We start from the raw sequence: 15,705 nt of genomic DNA on the forward strand, positions 1-15,705 counted from the left end.
TAAAGAGAAAGAGGAATCTGAGAAAAAAAAAAAAAGCAACCTTATTATAAGGATACATAGTATCAGCATACTTAATGTTAGAAGAATTATCAGTAACACAAAATGCCATGAAGGAAAACCTTAATCAAGGATACAGAAAGTTGAGCTAGGATGTACAATGGGAAAATATCACTGAATTTGTCTTTGACGCATTTACTGGTAAAGGGTAGAAGATTATGCCACCCCAAAATATGACTGTAGAGGTTCAGGACATGCCATCCTAAAATATGTTGCTTTGGCATATTGATTTTTTGAGATGTAGACACTTGAAAAACAGCAAATACAGAGAGAAGTTTTCTTGGAATGCCACTATCTGTTTAAAAATAGATCCAAAAAAGCAATTCAATTGTCATAACCCTTCCCTGGAAGTTCCATTAACCAGGCAAGATTAGTTTTTTCATAAGAGAGGAGATTAGAAGTTGACATCACGCCCAAACGGTCTACAGTTCCTCACCCCTTCCCTCTTATGGTGGTTTATAATTCTGAATTTTAAGCCATCTCAGGGAGTTAATCACTTTTCCCTAGGAAACTTTCATATATACATGGGGTATATGTATTAATAAACTTGCTTGTTTCTCTCTTGTTAATATGACTTTTATTACAGGATCCCAGATAAGAGTTCAAAAACGTAGAAGGAAAATTATTTTTCCTTTACACTGGAATTTTTGAAACTTTGCTTTCTGTAGGGTGTTTATTAAAAAACAAATGAGAAGTCATTAACCCTAGGTGTGTGGTGAAACTGAATTTGGACATCAGCCTCCAGAATCAGATTTTGGTTAGAATTCCAGCACCAGCACCAACTGAAAGTGAAACTTTAAAATACCTACTTACCTTCTCTGTGCCTCAGTTTCCAACATGTAGATTAGCTGTAATAGCATCAGTTTTAAAGCTTATAATGAGGATTGAGTCAAATGACACATGTAAAATTTCTTAGCCTAATCCCAGATTCATAAATACTCAGTAGATATTAGCTATTAGTTTATTGAAGCCCATTATTAGAAATGCTGACAATGAAAGAAGAAATAGAAAAGTAATTCAAGAGGGCAACAGAGTTTGATGGAAGATTTCCGTTTTGTAGAGTGGGGCAAGTGAGACTATGTTACCATTGGTGTTGGTAAATGAATGAGAAAAATGATAACCAACATGGATATGAGTCTTTAATGAAGAAGAGATCTAGAGATTTTGAACAATATTTGGAAAATAGATGCTATGAATAGGAAGTAATATATCATCTATCACCTTAATAAATCATCACATAATAAAGTGTATAAAAGATTGACAGAAAAGGGCTGAAGGAAGAGACAGAATTTATAATGGACACAGGCAGAGTGGTTTGATAACTGTCTTCAGGCATTGGTGTCATTGAAAGCTAAAATTTTCTCCTCTCTTTTTACAGACATAAACGTTCAAATCAAGTTCTTGAAAAAGAGGGAGAAAGAGAGATACAGGGAGAGGTAGAGAAAGAAAATGAAAGTTTAAAGAGTAAGAAACTACCACAGGTTTCATAATTTATTCCACTGCTCTCAGTCTTTCTTACTTTCCGTTCTTTATACTATATTTTGGAGGGCTTTTTTGTTTTTTGTTTTTAATTTGGAGAATGGTATGAGAAAGGCCTTTGGGTATGCTAAGAATGTACTATTCTACTTTATTATAATGATAGCTGTTAACAGCACAGGGGCCTTGACTGTATAACGTCTCCTGTCTTGCTTGGGGTGACACCCTGTCAGACCGAGCCAGCTTATTTCACGTTATTGTCAGTTATGAGTGGGAAACTCTTGCGGCTGTGGAAGGGCTGGGGGCGGGGCGGGGACGGTATTGTCCGTTAATTACAGACACTGCATTGTTTTTAAATGTTTTCAGTCAATTTGTAGATAGAGCTCTAATAGATTTTTAACTTTCTTAGACTTGGTTTTTTACACACTAAAACAAATGTGGTTCTAAAGACCACTATCATTTTCTATTGCCTTTAAAAAAATATTCATTTATCATTTTCCAGTCTGGATTTCCCCTCTTCTTGATACTACATGTCACTAAGGTGAATATGACTCAAAACATGAATGCACATGACCCATCTTTCAGCCCTGAATGATAAAAATATGAACCTTCACCGGCGAAGGCCGTGACCGCCACGGACCCACCCAGCCTAGGGCCTCACCTGCACCCCCTTGCGGCGAGTCGACCGACCACCTTGCTGCAGCGCATTTTTCAGAGTAAACAAATTCCATGTGCAGTTGAAAACATTCAATCCCTCAAACATGAACTGGCTCGTGTGTAGAAGAGATTTGGGGGGAATAAATTATGGGATTGAGCTTCATTCAGATGTGGTAGAATATGCGAAGAAAAACCTGGAGAGTTTGATCAAAAAAAGTAATAGCTTTGATAATCAGCTTCTAGACCTGTACTGTCAGTCTGAATGGGAAGGTGCATGGCATGGCTAGGTCACCCTGATCTCTCAGCAGCTTATCAGAATAATTATATGAGCAAGCTGGCACAGCTCCTGCTGTTCACAAAATCATCTGTCTCAAGATGAAAATATTCCAACGTGAACATATGAAGAAAAGCACTGCTAAGATTTGAGTTCGGTGAGCCCATATTTGTGGTTGGTAATTGCTCCCGGAAAGCAGCTGAGGGTCATCAGTATTATCGAGATTATTGTGGAGCTGGAGTCCAGAAATACTATGAGAACTACATGAAAATATTACTAAAAGTGGGAGGCATTCTAGTTATGCCTGTAGAAGATCATTTAACACAAATTATGAGAAGCGAACAAAACACTTGGGGAAGTAAAAATATTCTTGCTGTTTCATTTGCTCCACTTTTGCAACCAAGTAAGAAGGATAATGGCAAACCAGAGTCTGTGGGACATCCCCACACACAAACCCACACTGTCTGGAATATACAGAACTTGCTTTTATTTACATTCAATGCACACGGAGACATTTCATAAGTAATGAGATGCAGGCCAAGGAGGGGTCCCTTAAAGGGCTCTACCCAAAAGAAAGAGTTAAACAGAGAGCTACACTTATGTATTTGTAGGTAATCAGCTTATTCCTCAGCCTCTCAACAATGAGGAGGATGAAAAAAATAGAAGAGAAAGAAAAGGAAGTGGAAGACCACAATGAAGTTAAAAGAGCCACCTCAGAATTTACTGAGAGAAAAAATTATGAAACTCCCCCCCTCCCTCGTGAATCTTTAAAAGCTTACTTGACATATTTTAGAGAAAAATAACTTAGATCAAGAAGAAAGAATGCCTACTGATAATTCCTCTAGTCTTTAAAATGTGGCATTTGTTAGGAGTTAAAAAGAGAGAGAATGTTTTCTTTCATCAGAGTGAACTTACAGTAGAAAAAAGTATCTTCTTTCTGTCAGTAATAAAAATGATGTATTCAGTGATTAAAAATAATCCCTTTCATAAAATATATTTTTCTTTAAGTCTTGGAAAAATGGCTGTTTTAACTCAGGATGACTTCAAGAGTGGAATGCAACAGTAGTGCAGACTTTGTGTAATGTAAATCCTGTTCTGATTCCGTATAGATTTGTAGTGGTGAGAGTTAGATTTAATTTTTTTTTTTTTTTTTCTGTACGAGGGCCCCCCACTGCTGTGGCCTCTCCCATTGCAGAGTACAGGCTCCGGATGCGCAGTCTCAGCGGCCATGGCTCACGGGCCCAGCCGTTCCACGGCATGTGGGATCCTCCCACACCGGGGCACAAATCCGTGTCCCCTGCATCGGCAGGCCGACGCTCAACCACTGCACCACCAGGAAAGCCCAGATTTAATTTTATGTAAGGTTACATAACTGTTAAGCATATATAATCTGATTTGAATTGCAGTTGATTGTATTTCCTCCAAAAAAACTTTCTTATTTAATAAGGAAATAAAATCCTTTGTAGTCCCACTTCCCTTAATTTTGTTGCAGTCACTATTGCTGAGTTGCTATAGATGTATTCCGAGTAATATATGAGTGCAATAATCATACAGATAGTGAATAATTTAACTTTTAAAAAAGTTTCATGGAATTCAATAGCACTGCTACTCTTGCTTTTGAATCTATTGCCCGAAGACGTGGGGAAGATATCTGCTTCTCTCATAGAGAATTTAAGGGCACATCAAGTGAATAGTAAAGTAAAAAGTCTATACTTAATAGAACTCTTAATTTGTGTGGACCCTTTACATTTTCAATATTTAAAAATAATGAGGTTATCTTACTCTCTGGAGTTTTAGAAGAGAGTATATTTAGGATTGTTTTTTCTACAGTCCACTCTATAAAGTATTTGGTTTAAAAAAACAACAACAACAACAAAAACACTGTTCTCTTTGACTGCTGATGGTACAGACAGTGAGTGAATAAGCATGAGTGATAGCCACTCTCTTGGGATAAGCTCAGTAGCTGGGCCAGAGCTGATTTGCTCAGGTGGTGCACTTTAGCAAAGGGAACTTCTAATTCATCTGCTATTTATCTTTGAAAAGGTAGGGTTGAGCTAGCCTACATTTACTTTGAAATTAATCTTTGTAGTATAAGAAATATTCACAGAAATTATACATAGAAACCTTTTGCTTTGAAAATTCAAAATCATAGTGTAATCTTTGGGACCTACGTTGTGCTCATTTAAAAATGCTTCCCATTTTTTTTTTTTGTCTGTTTCTTTTGGTAGAATTATAATGACTTTCAGTTTTTGCTTAATATCACATAAACTATCATTTAAATGTTAGTTGTAGGGGTTTCCCTGGTGGTGCAGTGGTTGAGAGTCCGCCTGCCGATGCAGGGGACACGGATTCGTGCCCCGGTCTGGGAAGATCCCACATGCCGTGGAGCGGCTAGGCCCGTAAGCCATGGTCGCTGAGCCTGCGCGTCCGGAGCCTGTGCTCCGCAACGGGAGAGGCCACAACAGTGAGAGGCCCGCGTACCGCAAAGTTAGTCGTAGCTAATCAGTGATAAAACAGGTAATGAGTACCATTATTAGTTTGTTTCTTTTCTTCCAAATTGGGCCAGAAACAGTTATCCTTTCTTAAGAAAGTGTACAATGTAATACAATGTAACATATTTGCTACTTAGTGTTACATGGATTATATATTTTTTAAAAGGAAAAATTTGAGAGTAACCCTTATTACCACCAGCATCACTGTTACAGTGGTTGATCAAGTATGCTTAAGAACATCCAATTAATGTATAGTAAAAAGATTATTATCTCTCAGCGAAGATTCAACTATTAGTAATACATAGACGGTTTCAAAAATCTCAGCTCCGGTAATTCCACACATCTAAAAACAAGTGTGTGAAATATTCTAAGCATGAATTATTCCAAGTAAGTGAGGGTATTTTAGTAATGTGAAAGATAATTTCATGGAAGGTATTTGTTTTATACCAGTGACTAGGGCTTAGATTTGGAGGTTGGAGGATGGGGGTATCGCCACAGTTATTCTTAGATGATTACTAAGTTGTTATTGTTAAGAAATGCCCCATCTCATTTCTATTAAGGAAAAAAATAGTTTTATACAATTGTTATCTGCTAGAAATATTCATTTTATTTTGAATTAAATGCTAGTTTTAGAAGTTTAATCTTGAGGTCCTGGTGCCCACATATTTAAATCTAGCACCCCTAGCCCACATCTTGTTTTTAGTGTCCAGATTTATAAACATACATATTCTTAAATGATGATTTTTCTATTCATGAGAGAGTTTTTGTGAAGGATGTATTTGCAGATTGACCTTTTCATATTGTCTTTCATTTTGCTGACCTTGGCAAAATGTACAGTAGATTTTCATGATCATTGCCTATTTTTTTGTCATTGAAATGTAAGTTTTGTATTTTTAAAAGCATTTAGTTTACAGTTGTGACTTTATAACTGACTTTAAATGAAGTAGAAATAAAAGGGGAAAAAAATTAGCTTTAAAAGTTTAGAAGACCAGATAATGTTTTCTGCTAGGCAAGAATTAAGATTATATAAATTACAAATATAAAATATATTATATAATATTATATAATATTGTAAAGCATTTACATATGCTTTTAGAAAGTAATTTTTTTACATCTAAAAAATAAATAAAAATACCAAACAACAACAAAAAACCACACACAGTATTCATAGTGTAAGAATCAATTAATGAAAGTAAATAAAGAGAGAAAAGCACTAGAAATAGTGTTATGGAGGGTCTTACATGATATACTAAAAACAGGTAAATTAGAACATAAGTGAACATGTTTTTCTTCACATTATTTCTCATAGTCAAATTCCTTTCTTTCAGTCACAAGTTAGGTCCGTGTTACCTCATGCCTGAATTGTTTAAACAACCTTCTTATCTAGTCTTCAGTACTTCAATCTCTTCCAATCAACTGTATCTTAAACATAACCAGTTTTATATTCCCAATATAATTTTTATATTATGTTACTATCCCAGATAGTGTTTTTCAACAATTTGTTCATTAGTTAATCATCCATCCAGCCTGGTCCTTATGGGGCAGAACTATGTCCTGGTGGTTGATATCAAGAGTAAAAAGGTGTATGATTTCCTTCAAGAAATTTACAAATTGGTAGTTCTTTGCTCCTCTAGGATCAAGTCCAAATTGTTTCACTTATATTTAACTAAACCCTCTTTACTGAGTTTTAGTGCCAACATAATAACTTGCATTGCTATCTGCACTCCAGAAATTCAGTTCCATAGTCTACCTTCTGACTCATCCTGACACTTCCTTTGCCTTAAATTTCTCATCTCCCCATTTACTGAAATATTGACCTTTAAGAACAAGCTCAAGTGACATTTTTCCTTTTGAACTTTCCCTGTTAATAACATTCTGAATCATTTAAAAATAATAACAAGTCAATAAATAGTTCATATTTATAAGGGATTACTGTGTACACAACTGTACTGAGAGCTTATATGAATTATCTATTTAATCCTTGAAAACATTCATTTATTAATTCAACAAATATTTATTGAGCACTTGTGTGCTATAAATTGACCTGAAGCTAGGATTTGGTGTAGACATTATAGTGAATCAGACAAATAAGAACACTGAACTTATGAAACTCTTCCAGATCAGGAACACAAACAAACAAGCGATATAATTCCAGATAGTGATAAAACTTCAAGGAAAATTAAAAAGAGAAAGAAAACAAGCTATAGGAATAATTAATATAAATGTTACACTTGTCTTCTTTTAAACAAATAATGGTATATTTGTGTATGTACAAATGTTTTATATGAACATAATTTATTTGTGTTTTTAATTATACTTATTTACTCCTCTTCTAGATTTAAATTCCTTGAGATGAGAATTAGCACTCTCCATGTTAATTATCTTTGTTTCCTTCATGTGGCCTAGACTAGTATCTTCACCTAAATAAATCTAAACAGAAAATTAGTAGATACTTTTATTTTTTTATTTTACATCAGTAATACAAGGCAGAATACTGGAAGGCACATGGAAAGTACAGAGAAGAACATTCAATTAACAATACTTGAAAGTTATCATTGTTTCCATTTTAGTTTATAACATGTTTCTTTGCTTAAAAATGTATTGTAAATATTTTCCCATGTCCATATGATGAAGATGACTGAAAAATATCCTATGATGTAGAAAAGAAGAGATGAATTTATTCAGTTTCTGTTTGTCTTAGGTCCTGTTAATTTGTCGTAAAATGAAAATAGCTGTAACTCTTCCAATGCACACTAAATTTAGCCAATATATGTGCTGAAATTTTAAAAGGTAAGTGGAGATTTTAAATACTACATCATCTATTGATCAAGAGAAAAAATGTTAGAGTTAAATATATGTAAACTATGATGTATATTGTCACTTTTTTACATGCAGCTAAATGTTTACTTTTGTTAATTTTTCTTTCCTCTCCACCTTCAGTAATACTGAATTATACTATAGCTTATTATAAAGACTAAATATGCTTAATCCTTTATTGCTTCATAATTATTAAGGTTGGCTTTGAAATAGCAGATTATAAACAAACTTTTATTTATTAAACTAAATAAAAGTCAAATAATTTTCAAAATAATCCAAGTTTTTTCTTCTCTCTCTTACTATCCTTCTCTCTCCTTTAGTTTAGCACATTGTCATTTTCCTAAATACGAATTATCTCAAAGCTGGCATGATTATCCACATAGTTTCTTTATATCTTATAACTATGTAGCAAGGGTATATTTAAAATGTCAGAATTGTGTTCTTAAATTTAAATGCTAATTATATAGTTAAACAAAGTCCTTGGACTCTTCTTTTTTAATGTTTAAAGGAATATAACTGCTGGGCAGTGAGTTTAGTGTTTTAATATTATTTTAATAATAATCATACAAACGGGAAATTTCTTGCAACATTGAAAAAAGTCACAGTTGTGTTCTTTTAAATTGCTGTGTGTATTATCATTTCTTATACTATTCAGCCTTTGTGACTTATTTAAAATTTTCAATCAAACTCTTCTATGTGATTTTATGAATACATACACATAGGGAGGGATTTCATAAAACATGCCATCTTGTTTTTTCTTCCCTAATAGATAAGATGGTATCACTTGATCCCATAATCATTTAATATTAAATTTGCCAGAGTAAATAAACTTCCATGTCTGCAGGATCTGGCAAGAGTTTTGAGTTTTCTGTGGTGACCATATGAAGACTCCGAAGTGCATTGTTGGTTTTGCTGTGGTGCTTCCTGTTTCTTTTGGACCTAGTATCTTCTCCAGTCACTGAACTGGATATTCTCCTTTGCTGGAACATTTTCTCTCAACTTAATCTATTGTTTCTTTAGGTTTTGCAGATCTTGGCCTTGCTTACCTTTGGTCAGAGTGCCCCCTCACTCGGGTACTACCTCTATATCCTTGAACACTGACCGGTGCTTTTCCTCAGAATACCCTGCTGCTCCAGAATCAGTCAATTGTTTGACTTCTAAAATGAAATGGTTCCTGCTTTGATTACCAATACTTCCATACAATCCACCTCTTCCTCCCAGTCAATGTGGCTATTCTGCATCATGTTCCCTTTCAAGTATAAACAAAGCATAGGACAATCTCGTATTCCTGAGCTTTCATTTATAAGTGCACACTATTTGAAAATGTTTGTTTTTGTGTTCTATTACCAAGCATTTATGGTCAGTAAGATGTCCACCATTTAGTTAATAACTTTTTCCTCAAAATTCTATAAGTAGGAAGAATGTTATCTTGTTTTCATATTCTCTCCAGTACAAAATCTATTTCTTTTTTTTCTTCGCTCTCCAGGGAAACCCCTGTTTGGATAAAATCAAATTCATTACATTCATTTGATACATTTAAAAGACATATTCCACCATTTCAGGTTGTTGAGAGTTTAAAGGGTAAGGTAGACACATTGCATAAATACAATAGCAGGGTTACTAGACATGAATCCTAAACGCTATGTGAAAACCTTAGGTAAAGGAGCTTAAAGCTCAGGATGCCATGGAGGTGAGACTGAAGCAATTTCCAAGAAAAACAGGGTGATTAAGAGCATGGATTCTATCACATAAAAGCTCTTTAACTTTGGAAATGTATTTAATCTTTCTAAGTTTCCTCAGCTATAAAGTAGAGCTAACAATAGCTCCTGCCTTATAATATTGTTTTTAGGACAAATGCATTAATCAATGTAAAGAGCTTGGAATAGTGTGACTCATTTTAAGTCCTTGATAAATGTTGGCTGTAATGATGAGGACTATTATATGAGAAAGAGAAAGATTTCCTATGTAGAAGAAATCTCACAGGGAAAGCACAGATATAGAAAAGTTTATAGTACACTCAGGGAAAGAGTAATCACTTGGTTGGCAGGAGTTTGAGGAACAGTAAAGAATGGAAAGAATGAATCAGAAAGATAAGCAGGGACCAAAGGTGAAGGACTACTTACTGGGCCTATTAATATTATGGTGTAAGTTATGGGGTGAAGCTATTGAAGAATTTCATGCAATGGGATGATATGGCTAAATGTACATTTTAGAAACACAAATTTAGTAAGAAGTGTATAAAATGGATTTGAGAGAAAGATTTGAAGGAAGAGTTGAGGGCAGAAAGTAACAGTGACAGAGATTATTAACAGGTAATTTAGAAGCTAGGTATTTTTAGGATGTGAAAAACTAAAACTTGATATGTGTAACTCCTGGCACCATGTGAGTATTAAGCCCAGTGCTTAGTCTAGAGCTAACACTCAATTTATATTAGCTATAATTATAACTAATATGATATCTTCAAACAAGAATTATTGAATATTATGACTTAAATGACTCCATTATTAAATGATAAATGGCTAAAATGGAAGAGTCAGTTTGGATCAAGAAACAATGATGTAATTTTCAACACATTGAGTATGAGATTTCCACGAGATATACAGTCATATGTGTGCAGAAATCAGATGGAAATAAAGATTAAGAGTTCAAATGAGAGGTTTGGTTATGTGGACCGGGAAGTGGTTGTATCCATGGTAACCAACAATATATGGAGTACAGAAGAATTAGGAGAAAACAAGTTCACTTAGGAAAACAGATACACATAAGAACAGAATAAAGAAAAGAGTAAAAACATAACCTCAGGGTTCACTACGTCTTTCTTATCATATGGATGAAGATTATCCAAAGAATGACTGGTCGAAGAGATATGAGAAGAACCAACAATTAGTGGTTTAGTAGGAAATCATCAATCAGCAACACTTTGAGTGATTACTAATATTTCAGGTGGTGTAAGTACTGTATAAGCATTAACTCCTTTAATAATTAAAAAAGACTTTCATGTAGGTCCTATTATTTCATTTTTTTTACAGAGAAGAAAACTCGATGCACAGATAGGATAAGTAAAGTGCCTGAGATGGGAGAGATTAAAACAGGACAGTCATTACTGTATGCAAATACTGTTAGAGTAGTAGAGAAAATGATCTGTTGCTTTGGTAATTAAAAGGTGTAGCCATCCTATGGCAGAATAATTGTAGCAGTGGGGTAGAGGTGGAAATCAAATTGCAATATAGTAGGAAGTAGTAGGTCAAAATCAATAAAGGAGAGAGTACAAATACTTTGTCTAAAATTCATCGGTTCTCTTTCTTTAAGCAAAGGTGAACACACTTAGTCATAATCAGAATAAACTTCATTTGTTTCTCTGATCATTTAAGGATGTGGATTTTATGTATGAGATTACTTTCCACAAGGATAATTTTATTTTTCAGTCTCTTCTAATTTCTTGCTTTCCAGACCTGCTGACTATAGTGTCTAGGGAATAGCCTTCAACACACTTTACACATCCTAAAGTGTTTCAATAATTGAGTTTGATGAACCCCTAAATAAGTATCATTTATTGAGTTTAACATGGGCCAAGTACTGTGCCAAAATCTTCATAGGGAATATTTTATTAATCTTCACAAGAGCTATAATTGAAAGTTATGCATTTTTCAGATGAAGAACTTGAGAACTAAAAATTCCCAAGGTCACAAGACTAGAAAATAATGGAACTGCTAATTAATCCAAGAGCAAGTCGTTCCAGGGCCTATGTGCTCCTTCCCTCCAACCAAAATCTCTAAAGACATGGAGCTTATTTTTCCTCATTTAATGATTCCAACTGGTAACACATTCCTACAAGCAGTGAGTTTTAATAGTTTTACATTTATATTTCTGAACTCATTTTAATGAGTCAATGATAAATTTTGTATCTCTTTTAAATTTTATTTTGTCTTAAGTCCTTGTATTTAAAAAGTTTTCAGAGGATGATTATATTTCATACACATTTAGGTCTCTTTAAGGCATTTCTATTTAAAAAAGACAAAAATAATCAGTAATTCAAGATTACCATTTATCTTTGGAAGAAAATATTTGACTTTTAAATTCATTAAATCTGTTTTACTAACTAATACAAATATGATATAAAGATTAATTTTCACACATCTGTCTATCTTTTTTAAACTGATCTATAGAGACATATTTGGAAAAGGAAATTTTTTCTCCCCATGGTGTTCCAATTCTCTTTCTGAATTGGATTACAATAGGCTGGGATTTGGGAAATATTCCTTGAGGGCATATCATGTGACCAATTACCTAAGGATTTTGCACCAGTCACCTACTCTCCATTTGCCTGCATTTAACACACTTATGGGAAGTTTGGTTCAAGGTCTGTTCCAATTTAATATTTCTAGGTTCTATGCCATTGATGTACTCACCTAGATAAAATGTCATGTATATTTTTTTATCAGTTGGTTTTGAACTTGGAACAAGCAGTTGAAAACACCTATGATTGATATTTGCCTCTTTCTGATAGAAATTTCAATTAAACTGATTAACAGTCATACAAAAATCATAATAAATTGATATTGCAGATGATGTATCCATTGAAACCAATGATCATTGTGAAGTTGCTATGTAAAATGACTTGCTGTCATTTTAATGTGCTTGAATATTTTATACTGAAATCTTTTTCATAGAGCATCTTATTTTAAAAATAGCATACAACTGTTTTTTTTTTAAATCCCTGAAACAGAGGTAGAATTCCTGTTCTGCTTGTTTAAAACTTTGAAAAGATTTTTCTTTAATTGTTCCTCAAATTTCCATGGAAATCAAGGGTTATGTACATCCTCAACAACAACTTCAACTTGAAATCACCTAATTCAAACTATGTTAAATCTTTCTTAAGGGATTTTTCTCATTTGACCTTGAATAACAGTTGAGTGTGTGTGTGTGTGTGTGTGTGTGTGTGTGTGTGTGTGTGTGTATGTGTGTGTGTGTGAGAGAGAGAGAGAGAGAAAATGAAAAATTCCATATTAGATTATGGATACCAAATGAAAAAGATTAATTTTATCCTCATTGTACATAGTAGACTTACAAGTATCTGGCAAACAAACATTTTAATTAACTCAAATATATTTGCTAAATATTATTACCTGTCCACATTTATAGTGAAGATTTTTAATAAAATTCCCTATTGAACTAAAGAAAAAGCTGGGATAGTTGTCTGAATTTTTAAAATAAAACTGCTACTGCAAATCCTGTATTTTTCTATCACTAGATTCTAAACTTTTTTTTTTTTTTGCGGTACGCAGGCGTCTCACTGTTGTGGCCTTTCCCATTGTGGAGCACAGGCTCCGGATGCATAGGCTCCAGATGTGCAGGCTCAGTGGCCATGGCTCACGGGCCCAACCGCTCCACGGCATGTGGGATCCTCCCGGCCCCGGGCACGAATCCGTGTCCCCTGCATCAACAGGCGGACTCTCAACCACTGCGCCACCAGGGAAGCCCGATTCTAAACTTTTAAAACATGGCCCACTGCTAAGAGACTAACTAAATCCTAACCAGCAGAAAGTAATGAACCACATCCCAACAAGTGACAAAATTATGTGGGATTGTGTGTTTTCTATGTGATGTATTAGCAGTATTTTTAAGAACTGAATTTTGGCTTAGTAGGAACACAAAAATTGAAACTTTCAGAACATTTCCTATTAGTCTTCAGTAAGGTGTGTTATAATGTATCACAAGGGACCAGGGATCATAAGTTGATTTTCACCACACGTAGTCCTTTTTCCCTTTGTCCTTCACTGAGTCTTATGCTTCTTTTTTTCTACCTCTGAAGTACTCCTGCGGGGCTAGTTAAATCAAGATAGAACATTCACCTCCTGACTGCTTCAGTCCTTGAGAAGAAGATAACAGATTTAAGGAAATGAAAAAGATAGAGAAAAAGGAAAGGCGTAGAAAAATCCAAATTTGATAAAGAAATTGGTAATTATCAATAATTCAAAGTTATCAATAAACTTTGCCATAGATAATTTCAAACCCACATGTGAAAACTAAACACCCATTAGAAGATCATGTCAGACTTATCCTGTAAATTTTTAGTGAGTTAACTTTAATCCTGCATAGTGCAAATATTATAAATTTACTTTTACATTCCTTTACTTTTAGCAAAAACTCTCTGAGTTGATGTTGCAAAAGCCCCATGCTGGAGATGTTTTTTGTAGTTTAAAGAGATGGAAAAAGTTTCTTGTGGTTTTACATAAAAGTAAATCACATATTGCATACCAATTGATAATCAAAAGGATAGTAGTTACATCTAAAATGTGTCCTATGTCAATGTAATAACTACACAAAGAGAAATATGTGACACATTAAGACAAGATTGTTCAAGAGAATTCTCCCAAATTATTCCACTGCTTCCCTGCTTTTGTATGTTCTAGTGTCATGTGGGGTCCAACCCATTCAGGTATAAACAGATAGAGAACTATATACTTGTAATCCTAAATTAGTAGGCTTTTTTTTTTCTGTGTTTTTCTATGAAGAGCTTTTCAAGAACTACCCAAGGAATGACTGGACTGACATTTATAAGAGGAGTAATGTCAAGTGTAGTTCACATACTTTTATACACAAAACATAAAGGATGTACACAAGATTCTCACTGCAGATACAAGTTTTCCTCTCACTAAGCATCTAGCGATAACTGGCATAGCTAAGAACATGGTTCTGATCTTGTTAACAATATTTTACTTATTTTCCAAATACTGTGGCTTACATTTTACTTGGGCTTATTGCTTCAGCACTCAAATTACCCTGGTTTAGTTTTGTTTGTACACTTGCACAAATAATAGCTTTTAATAAAAGAGCTTTTATTGATTCCTAAGAAATACTTAAGTACCTCCAATATGCTATAGTCATGACTGAGTCACTTGTACTTTTTCTCTAATTGGAGACCTCAGTGTTTAAATCTGTGTTTCCTTTGGTAGTTATATTTTTGAAACATCAGCAATTTTCTGTGCAATAGACACACAATTTCAAATCTCTATTTAAATAATCCTCTATTTAGGTAATCCAGGTTATTGTTTAAGTTTTGATGTAGTTACATAAGAAGAATTATATGAGCACATGTTATAATTGTTTTCTCCAGAAAATAAAATGAGAAAATGTGAAAGTGTAAACTGAGTTGGACAGGTGCAGAAATTACACTTTTCTCAGATTTTTGATCTCTATATCTATGATAAAAATAGGATAGATCATTGATTTTAAAGTCCACTAACCACCATAAGCTTCCAGACTGTAGTTCTGGGTTCTATAAGACAATACAGAAAATAACCTAAAAGTTTTGATGTTAAGGGACGAGCTTCTGATTCTAAATTCCAGTTCTGTCATTTTTCACCATTTTTGAGTTTGGAGAGATTATCCAATATCTCTAAGTCTGGAAGAAATCCACCTAAACCTAAAGAAAACATATGCCAAGAAATATGAAAGGAAAATTATATAGTTGAGGATAGGTAGAGAATGAAACAAACTAAGAAGTGAAAAAGGGCTAAAATAATTCTCTGATTTCTTGGAAAAACTGAGGTTTCACATATAAAGAACATGCTATGTGTCAAAGAGCATAGATTATATTTGACAGAATAACCTTATAAATTATGAAATGATAAAAGTTTCCAAAAAAGATAAAGTTTATATATGAAAAACAAAAATCCCAACAGAATTTTCAACTGCAATGCTGGCTGATCAAAAATTACAGATCAATAACCTTAAATTTAGGATTGAAAAACACAAAACTGAAAACCTTTTCATTTTATACCCAAACTCTATTTTAAGTATCTATTATTAAATAATGAATTTTACAGTTAAAATTGTAATTCCAGTACAAATATAAATTTAACACATTTCAGATAACTATTTGAGTAAATGATTAATGAAGAAGCCAGTAAAATGGAAAAATTTGTTCAC

The 15,705-nt window shown here is 33.8% G+C and overlaps 1 pseudogene; it reads left to right on the plus strand.

Moving 5' to 3' along the window:
- The first annotated feature begins 2,294 nt into the window (after positions 1-2,294).
- LOC132519107 (protein-L-isoaspartate O-methyltransferase domain-containing protein 1-like) lies at positions 2,295-3,267 on the plus strand (annotated as a pseudogene).
- The last annotated feature ends 12,438 nt before the right edge of the window (positions 3,268-15,705 follow it).

This window comes from Lagenorhynchus albirostris, chromosome 4 (genome assembly GCF_949774975.1).
Source record: "Lagenorhynchus albirostris chromosome 4, mLagAlb1.1, whole genome shotgun sequence".
Taxonomy (NCBI): Eukaryota; Metazoa; Chordata; class Mammalia; order Artiodactyla; family Delphinidae; genus Lagenorhynchus; species Lagenorhynchus albirostris.